Source organism: Triturus cristatus, chromosome 3_1, assembly GCF_964204655.1.
Source record: "Triturus cristatus chromosome 3_1, aTriCri1.1, whole genome shotgun sequence".
Taxonomy (NCBI): domain Eukaryota; kingdom Metazoa; phylum Chordata; class Amphibia; order Caudata; family Salamandridae; genus Triturus; species Triturus cristatus.
Genome location: NC_140583.1, coordinates 1,144,471,024 through 1,144,485,418, shown reverse-complemented (window position 1 = coordinate 1,144,485,418; position 14,395 = coordinate 1,144,471,024).

Here is a 14,395-nt window from a genome sequence, read left to right as displayed (position 1 = left end):
ATGTGCATATGTGTGCGTGTAGAGAGATAGAGGTGCAGAGGTAGAGGTAGAGAGATTGAGGTAGAGAGGTAGAGAGTAGTAGAGAGAGGTAGAGAGAGGTAGAGTGTTAGAGAGTAGAGAGCGAGTAATAGAGAGTAGAGGGTGGAGTAGTGGAGAGTAGCAGAGTGAGTAGTAGAGACTGAGTAGTAGAGAGTGAGTCATAGAGTGAGTAGTAGAGAATAAGTAGTAGAGAATGAGTAGTAGAGTAGTAGAGAGTGAGTAGCAGAGAGAGAGTATTAGAGAGTAGTAGAGAGTGAGTAGTAGAGTGAGTAGTAGAGAGTAGCAGAGAGAGAGTAGTATTGAGTAGTAGAGATTAGTAGAGAGTGAGTAGTAGAGACTAGTAGAGAGTGAGTAGTAGAGAGGAGTGAGTAGTAGAGAGTAGTGGAGTAGTAGAGAGTAGTAGAGACTGAGTAGTAGAGTGAGTAGTAGAGAGTATTAGAGAGTGAGTAGTAGAGTGAGTACTAGAGAGTAGTAGAGAGCGAGTAGCAGAGAGCAAGTAGTAGAGAGTGTGTAGTAGAGAGTGAGTAGTAGAGAGTAGTAGAAAGTGAGTAGTAGAGAGAGTAGTAGACAGTGAGAAGTAGAGAGAGTAAGAGAGAGTAGTAGAGAGTGAGTAGTAGAGAGTAGTTGAGAGCGAGTAGTAGAGAGTGAGTAGTGGAGAGTAGTAGAGAGTGAGTAGTAGAGAGTAGTAGAGAGTGAGTAGTAGAGTGAGTAGTAGAGAGTGAGTAGTAGAGAGAGAGTAGAGAGAGAGAGTAGTAGAGTAGTAGAGAGTGAGTGGTAGAGAGTAGGAGAGAGTAGTAGAGTGAGCAGTAGAGAATAGTAGAGAGTGAGTAGCAGAGAGAGTAGTAGAGAGTAGTAGAGTAGTAGAGAGTGAGTAGTAGAGAGAGTAGTAGAGTAGTGGAGAGTGAGTAGTAGAGAGTAGTAGAGAGCGAGTAGTAGAGAGTGAGTAGTGGAGAGTGAGTAGGAGAGAGCGAGTAGTAGAGAGTGAGTAGTAGAGAGAGAGTAGTAGAGAGTGAGTAGTAGAGAGTGAGTGGTAGAGAGTAGTAGAGAGTAGTAGAGCGTAGTAGAGAGTGAGTAGTGGAGAGTGAGTAGGAGAGAGCGAGTAGTAGAGAGTGAGTAGTAGAGAGTAGTAGAGAGTGTGGAACATCCATTCTTGTGCCCTCTTTCTGTCATATTACCTTGAATTGCATATATTGAAAAAATACCCTTGTTAGTGGGATTCCCATCTTATTGGCGATGAGAGAGTGACCATCTGTACATACAATTTGTCATCATTCAGGATCTCACGGTTTATGCATGAACACAATACATCTATACCACCACCCCCAAATGAGCAGTCTCGATATGTTCACAAAAAAGTGCAAGTTAAAATCTTATCTTGATTCATGTGACCGAAGGATGGTCTGAAGAAAAGGGTAGGGATCTCGTTGGCACCAATAACGACAATTCCCTTCCTTTCCTCCTATGGGAAATAGAAAAATAGAGAAATATATACATACAATTAGATTGCATAACAAAATACATACCAGAAAACACATAGGAAATTATCCCTCAAGAGAAATAGACATCATTCAAAAACATCAAAATTATTCCAAAATCTTGATCATCCTGACCCTTATTCCTCTTGCAAATGTATGGCCATTTCCTCATCCAGGTTATGGCCTCCCGGAAAAAGGGTACACATGCCAATTATATGTCTTGATTCCCGCTGTCTGAGTCTCAAGACCCGGTTTCCACCTCTCGCTTTGGGTGGTATCTGTTCAATGGCATAATATTTTAATTTCTTATGATCTGAAAAATGGTGGCTGGCAAAGTGGCGGGCAATAGGATATTGTCTATCATTGTTTGTTATAGCCCGCATGTGTTCAAGAACTCGTTTTTTTGCCATATGTGTTGTGCTGCCCACATATCGTAGATTACATGGGCATTCCAAGACATAAATGACAAATGTACTGGTGCAAGTTAAGAATTGAGAGATAGTTATCATAGTGTTGGTGCTGGTGTTCCAAAACTCTTTGACCATATTGCTGTTACCACACGCTTTACAGTGGCCACATGGAAAGAAGCCCTGTAAATCAATGCCCCTCTCATCCCAATTGGCAGTCAGATCACTATGCACCAAGGAATCTCTGAGGCTGCGCCCTTTCCTGTATGTTATACTGGGACTTTCTGGTAAGATCTTGCCAACTACAGGGTCATTTTTGAGAATGCTCCAGTGTCGATTGATTATTTTACGTATCTGGGTGGAGTTGCCATTGTATGTCATAATCATACGGGTATTCTTGCCCTCTTCAATCTCATTTTCTGGTGTTACCTTCTCAGTTTGTGCTAGGGTACTTACTCTTTCTACTTCCATCACCCTCTCTACTGCTTTTTTAAGAACCCATGTTGGATAGCCTCTTGACTTAAATCTCTCAATCATGATTTTTTGTTCACTTAGATAATCCAAGGAAGAACTGTAATTTCTCTTTGCTCTGAGCAACTCTCCATATGGGATAGACCATTTGAGGTTATCTGGATGGCTGCTCAGAGCATGGAGAAGGGTGTTGCCCGCTGTACACTTGAGATACAAAATTGTGTGAATGATGTTATTTCTCACTACCACTTGTGTATCAAGGTATTCTACTTTATCCTTGCTGATGGTACATGTGAGGGTAAGGTTCTTGTCGTTGTTATTCAGCTTTTTTATAAAAAGTAGTGCGTCTTTCTCTGTACCTTGCCAAACCACAAAAATGTCATCGATGTACCTGAGCCACATTTTAACGCTGGTAAGGGCTTCCTCAAGATTTTTGTCGTTGTGAATCTCCTCTTCCCATGCCCGCATGAAAAGATTGGCAAAGCTTGGCGCAAAACAAGTGCCCATCGCTGTACCGTGTCTTTGTTTATATATTGACCCATCGAACAGAAAGTAATTGTTCATGAGACAGTATGTTATCATCTCCAGGATCATATTTGTATGTTCAAAAAAACAGATATTTCTGCATTTTAGAAAGTAGGCACATGCTTGTATACCCTGATCATGGTTGATTATTGTGTACAGTAAGTTAACGTCCAAGGTTATGAGGATATAGTCCTCTTTCCACACCATATTAGCAATCTTATTCAAAAAATCTTTGGTGTCTCTAACGTACGATGGAAGAGTACTTACAAATTCTCTCAAGAAATGATCCACGTACCTTGAGATGTTTTCTAGTACACTGCCCCTCGAAGAAATAATGGGTCTACCCGGGGGATTTTCCCTACTTTTGTGGATCTTAGGGAGTAAATACATTACTGGTAGAATGGGATAGTCTTTTTTTTAAAAACAGAATTCTTCTCATTCCAGCAATCCCATATCTCTCCACTCACTGAGAAGTTCCCAAATCTTGCAGACACTGTTGTTGTATTCAACCCTCGTGGAAATGGTATATGTATTATTGTCACTAAGTTGACACTGTGCTTCCCTTACATACATTTCCCTGGGTAAAATGACAATATTACCGCCTTTGTCGGCCGGTCTAATTACAATACTTTCATCAGTAGCTAGATCATTTATAACTTGCTTCTGTGTAGCTGTTAAATTATGTTTAAAGTTTTTCATCTTGTTAGGCCAGTTTTTTTGTCTAAACTTCAGCATTTCATTACTTACAAGCTCCTGGAAAGTGTCAATATTGTCATGACCCATTTTTGGTACAAAGGTAGATTGTGGTCTGAAAAGACTACATGCTGCTTTATCATGTTTTATCTCCAACTCATCTAAAATGAGAATAGATTCTGGGCTCATGTGTGTCTCGTCCGGATTATTCTGAAGTTCATGTAAGATAATCATGGTATCAATATCTCCAATTGATAGGTCTTCTCCCTGCTTGTTTCTGGTTACATGTTGTTCCCTACTTTTAACTGGTTTAGTTTATGCCACTTTTTTAATTTCAGTTTTCTACAAAATTTAAATACATCAATTTTGCTGTTGACATAATTCATTGGAACTGCAGGACAAAATGACAGACCTAAACATAATGTTCTTTTATCTTTGTTGCTCAACGTTTTAGTTGTCAAGTTCACAATTGTCTGATTTACCATTGTGTCATCCATTATTGGATCTTCTTGGAGTGTGTCTGTTTTCTTCCCATGTACTCCATATTTTTCTCTTTTCTTTCTTCTCTGTCTGGACCTTTTCCTCCTCTTCCTCTGGTACCCCTTCCTCTCCCTCTGCCTCTTCCTCTTGGGTTCGGCGGATCCTCTCTCTGGTTCATCCTGGACATTGATCTTGTTGTTTGCCGGCTCTGTTTCATGAGCCGGTATTCGTCTAAAAAAGTTGTTTTTGGTCTGGTTGCCATGTCTAAATCAGATACCGAACTTTCAGAGGTTCTCGTTGTTTCTGAATCCTCTGTGTTGATATCACTTTGATCCGTTGAGTCCTCCTCACTTTGTTCCTGTTGATGTCTTGTATTCATCTCTATCGTTTTGCCTGTTTCATACAGATGATCATATTTCTTACTGTACGTCAGGACCCTGCCAGACTCATAGTCCCCGCAGTCCCTGTGAAGTTTCCGTTGTTTCCTCCTTTTAATGTCATCCTCCATCGTTTTTAGACGTTTCTTCATTTCATCTAGAAACTTCTTGATGGTTTCTTGATCTTCATGTGCGCTCAACAGATTTTTTATCTGTTCTATTTCCTGTTTGATTTTCTCCCTGTCAGACCAGGCATACTTGACCAGTATCTCCAGCATATTTCTGGAGCTTGTAGCTGAATTAGTTGACCAGTCCTCCAACATTTGAGGATCTGGAGAATCGTACGAGGGAGTTATATAGATCCTTAATCCTCGAGGTACCATTGATTTATCAATATAATCTTGCAAGGATGTTGCCTCCCACCATTTGGAGGTTTCTTGTTTATGAAGTTTTTCGAATTTCCTGAGGGTTTCATAAATGGTTTTCTCTTTTGGTGTTACAGTCTGCGTTGTTCTTCCAATACCCGGTGCTCTTGCAAACAGTGTCTGTGCCGCCTCCCTACGCTCTTTTTCTTCATCCATCCTTCGTTTTCGGGGAGACCAACAGGTTCCCTCGTGAACACACCGCCTGGTGTTAGTGTCTGTGTCCATGTGACTCCCTCTATAAAATATAGAGTTCCCCTGGTCCTCAGGTTGTGACTGTATGCTGTTCGTATGAATTCTATCGTGTGTTTTCCCGATGTTATATGGGTGGTCTATCTGTCTTTCTGTAAGTACAGTGTTCATAAGCTCGAACGCGAACGTGTGGTGACAGTGTAAAACACTTCGCTCATACGCTTAATCTACACCCAAGTATAACAAGGCTGAGTTCTTACCTGCACGGTGTATCCCGCTCCCTTGGATAGCGTGCGGCACTCCACAGCAGCCCCAGGTGAAACATCCACTTCAAACCCAATCTCTCGATCTATTGATGGTCCCGTCGTGGAGAGCATATGTTCCTCAATTCAATCACCAAACCCATGGCCGGTCCAAAGGACGCAAAATCAAATCGCTCCAAAGTTACTCCTGTAGCGTCCTGAACCATTGAGGGGTGGCGCGAGACCGGCGGAGAAACCGGTAATCAATATAACTTTTAAACAAGGTCCCGTATATATATATATTACCTACTGGCGGTCGCCAGTAGGTAGTTATAGTTAGGACCTATTATCCATAGGAAATCCAGAACATTCTTTTCCCAATAACTTGGCGCCGGACGACGAATCTTCGTGAAATGTTAAAAACTGGTGGGGCGCTCCGGTCAGCTCCTATCCTGAAAGTTTGGGGGTGATTCGTCAAGTGGGGGCCGAGAAAAAAAAGGGGTCCTAAAACGTGTTTTTACCATGTTATTTCCCATAGGAAATTTTGGAACAGGCTACAGCCCGAACTGCTGAACGGAATTACAGAAAATTTGGTAAAAAGGTAGCCGTTGGCTCAGAAAGAGACCTTTTTCTTAAATGGTGTAAATCCGTTCAGTAGTTCCTGAGAAGTTCAAAAAATAGAGGGCAAAAAGTCAATTTCCCATAGGAAACTTTAGACACGATTATAGCAAACACTGCTGAATGGAATTACACCAAATTTGGCAAAACGGTACTGCTTGGCTCAGAAAGCGACCTTTTAAGAATGGTGTAAATCCGTTCAGTAGTTTTTGAGAAATTAAGAAATAAAGATAGTGATATCTATGGCCGCGGTGGATCCGCGCACCCTGCCGATCATGAGCTTCCTGCTAATTGGCTGTCAACACTCCAAACCAGGAAGTGTTGGCAGACATCTTCTGCCTGGGTAGAACCGAGGCACAATAAAACAGAAAAAAGGTGCAAATCAAGAAAAGGGGGCAGGGTAGAAACACCCTGACCCCCTAGGCCTGCTTAGGGGGTCCCACAAGGACCCCCATGGCCCAAAAAAACATTTAAAAAAAAAATCAGCGAGATTCGCGTACCCAGAGCGAATTTCGGCCAAAAATTTAAAAAAAGGAAGCTTCCTCAATATTTAGCCCCCGGGCAGGCCAAGTCCCGGGGGCATGTGAAATTGAAATTGTGGGGGCCCAGGCAGGCCCCCACAGCCCCGGGAACCACCACCCCCCAGGGCTTTCAGTAAATATTTGCGGGGGGCTCATGGCCCCATGCAGCCCCGGAGACTGCCACCCCCCGGGGCTTTATTTTTTAATGTGTGGGGGCTTCCAAGGCCCCTCCAAGCCCCAGGGACCACCACCCCCTTTAATTAATTATTTTGTGGGGGGACTCACGGCCCCCGCTGCCCTGGGGACCGCCACCCCCAGGGCTTTAAAAAAAAAGACATATACCTGTGTGGGGGGCTCGAGCCCCCCCCACATGCCCCGGGGACCACCACCTCCCTGGGGCACTAATTATGTATATTCAGGGGTCGGTTACGGACCGCCGAACCCTGGGGACCACCACCTCCCTGGGGCTTTGCCCATTAAATGGGAGGGGGGCTGCACGGCCCCCCTCCTGGAGCCTGTGATGGCCCTGGGGACCACCACCCCCTAGGGCCGGATCCTGCAATGTCCTGAGGTGCCCACCCCAAGACACTGCTGTTTGCTATGGCAGGGTGGGAGCCTCGCGGCTCCCTCCCTGCCAAAGCAAACTGTGGTTTGGATTTTGGAAAAGAAGGCAGGAAACCTGCTCTCTCTTCCAAAATCCAAACCACATTGCTTTTCCACACGGTGAGCTGCATGTCAGCAGCTTCCCATGTGGAAAAGCAATGCCGGCTCCAGCAGGACGCTGGGAGCTGGCAGAGACCGTGGGGGAATTGGGGCTCCCCCCACGGTCCCCAACGAGGTGGCCAGGCCCCTGGGGTGGGGGTCCCCGGGGCCAGAAGTAGCCAGGGAGGGGGGCCACACAGCCCTCCTCCCCAATAATCACTTAAATAAAAATAATAAAAAATAATGCAAAGGCCGGTTCCGGGGGATGGGGTCCCCGGGACCATAATTGACCTGAGGAGGGGGGCCACGCAGCCCCCCTCCATAGTAATAAAAAAAAAACATTGCCATGCCCCAGGGGATGGGGTCCCTGGAGCCCGGAATTGGCCACGGGAGGGGGGCCCACGCGGTCCCCTTCCCGTTAATACATTTTTTTTTTTAAATTGGGGGTCAGGCCCTGGGGATGGGGTCCCCAGGGCCTCAAAAAAAGTCAAAAGAAGGGGGGCCACACAGCCCCCCTTATAAAAAATAAATAAACGCGATTGTGCATAGGCCCCGCCCTCTCTAAGCAACACTCTGCAAACACACCCTGTGGCGCGTTTTAAGTTGGTGAATTAATTCCCCGTCAATACTAGGGGGTCCCTGGTGGCCAACTAGCCCACCAGGTACTTCCAGTAAGCGCCACAGGGCTGCGTTGCAGAGAGGTGGTCCAGGCCATGCCCCTTTTTACACCTCTCTGCAACGCAGCTCTGTGGCACTTACTGAAGGTACCTGGTGGGCTAGTTGGCCACCAGGGACCCCCTGTATTGAAGGGAAATTAATTCCCCAACTTAAAACGCGCCACAGGGCGCGTTTGCAGAGTGTTGCTTGGAGGGGGCGGGGCCTGAGGTGACATGTGTGCAAACATGCCCTGTGGCGCGTTTTAGGGTGGGGAATTAATTCCCTTTCAATCCTGAGGGCCCCTGAGGGCCAACTAGCCCATCAGGTACCTCGAAAAAGCGCCAGAGGCTTGCGCTGCAGAGAGGTGGTCCAAGCCACGCCCCTTTTTACACCTTTCTGCAACACAGCTCTCTGGCGCTTACTGAAGGTACCTGGTGCCCATGAGGGACCCCCAGTATTGAAGGGGAATTAATTCCCCATTTTCCCCAGTATTGAAGGGGAATTAATTCCCCAACTTAAAACGCACCACAGGGCGCGTTTGCAAAGTGTTGCTTGGAGGGGGCGGGCCTGAGGTGACATGTGTGCAAACACGCCCTGTGGCGCAAATGACATCACTGTGGTGCGTTTTAAGTTGGGGAATTAATTCCTCTTCAATTCTGAGGTCCCCTGGGGGCCAACTAGCCCACCAGGTACCTCCAATAAGCGCCACAGAGCTGCGTTGCAGAGTGTTGTAAAAAGGGGCATGGCCTCTGAACACCTTTCTGCAACGCAGCTCCCTGGCACATACTGGAGGTACCTGGTGGGCTAGTTGGCCCCCAGGGACCCTCAGGATTGAAGAGGAATTAATTCCTCAACTTAAAACGCACCACAGTGATGTCATTTGAGATGTCATCAGTGATGTCACTGACCATGTCATGAGTGATGTAATATGTGACGTCATCAGCAGTGCATTGCTGGCGGGCGAGTTATAGTTAGCTGAACTAACTATAATGGGGGAATTTCTATGGTTTTGTACGAGTGAAATGTCAGTGAATTTCTAAGGTTTTTTAAATGCTAATTTCTAACTATAATGTGCCTGAAACCTATGGTTTTTTCAGTGAAGTTCTAAGGTTTTTTAAATGCTAATTTCTAACTATAACGTGCCTGAAATCTATTTTATTTTCAGTGAATATATATATATATATATATATATATATATATATATATATATCTATATAAAAAAAAATATATATATATACATATATCATTCAAAAAGCATACTCTCCAGATTCCACTCCAGGCGAAAAAGAGAGAGAAGGACCCCAACGGCTCTGGCAGGTAGATGTTTATTCAACAAACTCCCCTCTGCGACGCGTTTCGAGCACGATGTGCCCTTGATCACACAGAAAACGTAGCGTCTGCCATTGTTTTCAAAATAGCAAAGTAAATCACATGACCTTCACCTACAGACATAGAAGAAACACTCCGCTGATTTTCACAATTAAACATTCGTTTTTAGACAGATGTCACATTTAAACTGGCAATTTCTTTTTGTCACTTTTGTTGCTTGTCTGTTATAATTTGTAAACCGCATGAATGCTTCAAAGTGCAAAATAGCAAATCAAATAAATATAGAAATAAATATAGGAATATAGAAATATAGAAATATTGAAAAATCCATCTTTTCATCTGCACATTAGGACCCGAATACATAAATAATTAAAATGTCAATAAATATGTAAACAGATAAAAGTGCAAAATATAGCAATATATGCAAATTTCGCAAATCTGGGTAACAAATATCTCTACTATCACGTAGGGGTAAAATTCCTCCTTCTGACAAACAAACATTTCCTATCTGCATCAATGCATAATGAGTATAGCCACTTAGACATCGTCTCCAACTCAATTTTGCGGGCTCAAATTCCTAAATAATGTCTGAATAAATTCTTCTAGGTGATATCTAACCAGTGGGATTAAATAAAGTGCTCCTAAATGAACAGATAAAAATATAAATATTTTTTGATTTTTTTCTTTATGTGTACTCAATTGAATAATGTATTAAAAAACAATCACTACCATTGCTATAAAAATACCCAACTGTGCAAGTAATCATAGTAAAAAATACTGGAAAAATTATTCTATTGCTCAGCTTGCTTGCTACTAACTATAATTCAAAGTTACAGTTATAATAATTTTGATTGATTTATGTGCACATATCCGATCTCTTCTAATCCTAAAAAACGAAATTCAGTTATACACTCTAAATAGTTACAGCTGATTTGCTATGCTTTCAATAAGTTTCTCATAGCATGCTCATAAATAGTTATACATGTCTTCAGTAGTATTCAACCCATTAGGATTTTTGCTATCTAGTTCTAAAATCATGCGTGTCTCTAATTTTCTCAAGAGCTTTTCTCTATTGCCTCCCCTTCTCAGGGGTGCCACCGCATTGATAACATAATATGAAAGGCATTTCAGTTCATTGTCATGTACAGATTTGAAATGTCTAGCGACCGGATAAGCATTGTCATTGTTCATGATCGCTCTGAGATGCTGCAAAATTCTGACGTGCACCTGCAGCTTAGTGCTACCCACATAACGCAAGCCACAGGTGCACGTCAGAACTTACACAGCATACTCAGTTCTACATCCATAGTTTCCTTTGATCGTGACATTGGTGTCAGTTAAAGGAGTTTTGTAATGGGCTGTGTTAATGCCGAATTTACAAGCTCAGCATGATGAGCATTTGTGGAAACCTGCTTTAGGTTTGAGCCATGTTTTGGCCACACTGAGTTCAGGACTCATTCTTAACAGTTGGCTGCTCATAGTGCTAGATTTTCTATACGTGATGGTAGGTGTCTCAGGCAGTCTACTACTCAGAACTCCATCCGTAAGTATGATAGGCCAATTCTTTTTGATAATCAACTTTATTCTTCTCTCTTGTTTGCTGAATGTAGTAATGAAGTGGGGACTCTCTTCTTCATTATTGTCATGTATTTCTTTTGGAGCCAGTAGAGACTCCCTGGGCCTGTCATCTGTCTTCCTCAGTGCCCTAGAGAGGATAGAATTACTGTACCCTCTCTCTTTTAGTCTCCCTATCATATCTTTGGAGCAATTCTAATATTCTTGTTGTGAGCTACATATACGTTTAAGTCTTAGTAACTCCCCAAATGGAATGCTCTCAATGAGATGTCTAGGATGTCTACTAATATTGTGAAGTATACTATTCCCTGCTGTCGCTTTTCTGAACAGTGTTGTTTCTAAAGTGTGGTTGTTTATTGACACTTGTACATCCAGAAAGTCTACTCTCACTTTACTTATATTGGATGTAAAGTTTAAATTGCTAGAATTGTTGTTCAGTGTATTCACAAACTCTTGTGCACTAGCCTCATCTCCATCCCACACACAAAAAACATCATCTATAAATCTTAACCAATGACGTACATGATGTATATTTGGTGTTTTTCTCAGGACCTGTTCCTCCCACCAGCCAACATGCAAGCATGCGTAGCTGGGGGAGAGACAGGATCCCATAGCCACACCCCTTTCTTGTTTCCAGGTTTCTTTGTCGAAGATGAAGAAATTATTATTAAGACACCAGGCAGTCAGTTCACATAACATTTTGTAATGGCTATAATATTTACATGGTCTTTTGTCCAAAAAGTGCCTGACAGCCTTTAATTCCGCTTCATGCTTAATGCTGTTGTACAGCGGCTCAATGACCAATGTTAGTAGACACCAGCCTTCTTCCCATTGAATAGTATTTACCTTATTCAAAAAATCCCCAGTGTCTTTCACATAACTAGGAAGGCTCCTGACAAAGTCCTGTAGATAAAAATTAATATATTGGGAGATATGTTCACCAACGCTATTAATCGCAGATATAATTGGTCTGCCAGGTGTCGGGGAGACCAATTTATGCACCTTAGGAGTTAAGTATAAGATAGGAATTACTGGGTTCCCAATGTTAAGATAATAAAATTCTATGGATGAAATCAAACCTTCCCTTTTGTATTGACACAGTAATTTTTTTTAACATTACTTTAGCTCTCTTGTACTCAGTTCCATTTGATCTTTGATAGCATTGTTCATTACTCATTTGTCTCACTGCCTCCTTGATGTAATCTTTTTTGAGCCACAAGACATTATTTCCTCCCTTATCTGATTTGTTAATTATCACCTCTTGGTTGTTGCCCAGTTTCTTCATCAAGTTCACATATTGTGTTAGATTGTAGTTTTTCTTATGATGTTGTTTGTTGACTGTCCGATTCAACTTTTTCAGATCCTCAACTACGCATTCATGAAAAATGTCTATGGCATCTTTTGGCATGATGGGAATAAAAGTACTTTTTGATTTGAAGGGACTCTCTCCTGCTCCGTTTTGTGATATATTAATTTTCTGCAGTCGATTCTGAGTACTGATTACATCTGTATCATTTGATTGTAATGGATCTGTAGATAGTGCTCCTAAATCATGAAGAGTTAAAAGGATTTCAGCATCTGATGCTGCAATAACCAGAGGTAAGATATCCTTGCTATGATCTTCAGTCGCTATATTGGTGTTAGTGCTCCCCGCGTTGACGGTAAAAAACTTTTTATGTTTTAATTTCCTAATAAAGCAAAAAATATCCACCCTAGTGCTGGCATAATTAAATGAACTCTCGGGGCATAAATTGAGGCCTATAGCAAGAAGCTGCTTTTCTGCTGCCATTAAAATGATATCAGACAGATTTGTGATGGTCAAATCGACTACCGCTTCTTTCTGAACCATTGCTGTTTTTTCTTTTGCTGTGGTTTTGTGCTTCTTTCTCCTTGCTCTCCGCCTTGAATTTCTCCTTTTCCTGTTTGATTGTTCCAGTTTCTTGGATGGAGCGTTTGTCTCCGGTCTTCTACTGAAAAATCAATCTCTTCGCCCAAATTTAACACCACCTTGGAACTGAGCCCCTCGTAGCTGCTATGATCAGAACCTGATACACTTGATAGGGACACTGTGACTCCTTCAGTTTCTGATGTAAACTCAGTGTGGCTTTGTTGTTGCACAGTACAATTGGTGGAATTTTTGCTATTGAATTTCAACTTCTTCGCATGTTCAAATTTGCCAGAAAAAGTATAAATGTGCCCCTGCTCGTAGTCTGTTTGAACCCGGACAAACTTATGCGCTTTACGGATTTTGATTCTGTCTTCATGTTTACGCAGTCGTTCGCTTATTTCTTTCCGTGATTTAGTGATTAGTTCCTTTTTTTCTATATGAGCCATTTTGTCTAGCTCTTCATTAATTTTAATGATGTCTTCCAGAAGGGCTTGGCGATCAATGACTGCGTATTTTATCAGAATCTTGACTAAATTAATAGATGCCACCAGATTACTCTCCCCCCATTCTGACAACATGGCAGGGTTAGGCTCATCAAAGCTTGGTGCCAAAAGAATCCTCAGCCCCCGGGGAACTCGTCCTACCTCCTCGTACTTTGTGAGAGATTTATGCTCCCACCATTTGGTGATTTCACTCTTCATCTTTTTTTTCAAAACTTTCAATAACTGTTTCACATCTTGATTGTTAACATTTTAACTGTCCTCCGCATCTATTGTGCTGGTACTGATTTTAGACAGGTTGCCGAACAATTCTTCAGCTGCTGCTTCCCGCTCTCTCTCTAAACTTGCTGACATTTTCTTCAGAGTGGAGCAAATTTGTATATTGGAGTCGGCATCCGCCGTTCTCCACCACTCGCTGCTTATGAGCCGTTACCTCCCCACCTACACGCAGATAATTTACTTTCACTCACCGCCAGACTGCGTTTTCAACGGGTTCTCCGACCCAGTCATCCTCGTATTCTGCTCGGCTTCTGTGATAAATCGCACTGCTGTAGGGGGCCACCGCTCAATTCTCCTCTACGGAATAGTCTTAATTTTTGATTGTAGGCGGAGGCCAACTTCTGGGGAGGGGGTACCGTCGTCGGAGACAACCCACTTCCGTTGTTACCTTTCGGAAAGCATACTCTCCAGATTCCACTCCAGGCAAAAAATTAGAGAGACGGACCCCAACGGCTCTGGCAGGTAGATGTTTATTCAACAAACTCCTCTCTGCGACGCGTTTCGAGCACGATGTGCCCTTGATCACACAGAAAACGTAGCATCTGCCATTGTTTTTAAAATAGCAAAGTGAATCACATGACCTTCACCTACAGACATAGAAGAAACACTCCGCTGATTTTCACAATTAAACATTCGTTTTTAGACAGATGTCACATTTAAACTGGCAATTTCTTTTTGTCACTTTTGTTGCTTGTCTGTTATAATTTGTAAACCGCATGAATGCTTCAAAGTGCAAAATAGCAAATCAAATAAATATATAAATATTAAAAAATCCATCTATTCATCTGCACATTAGGACCCAAATACATAAATAATTAAAATGTCAATAAATATGTAAACAGATAATAGTGCAAAATATAGCAATATATGCAAATTCCGCAAATCTGGGTCACAAATATCTCTACTATCACGTAGGGGTAAAATTCCTCCTTCTGACAAACAAACATTTCCTATCTGCATCAATGCATAATGAGTATAGCCACTTAGACATCGTCTCCAACTC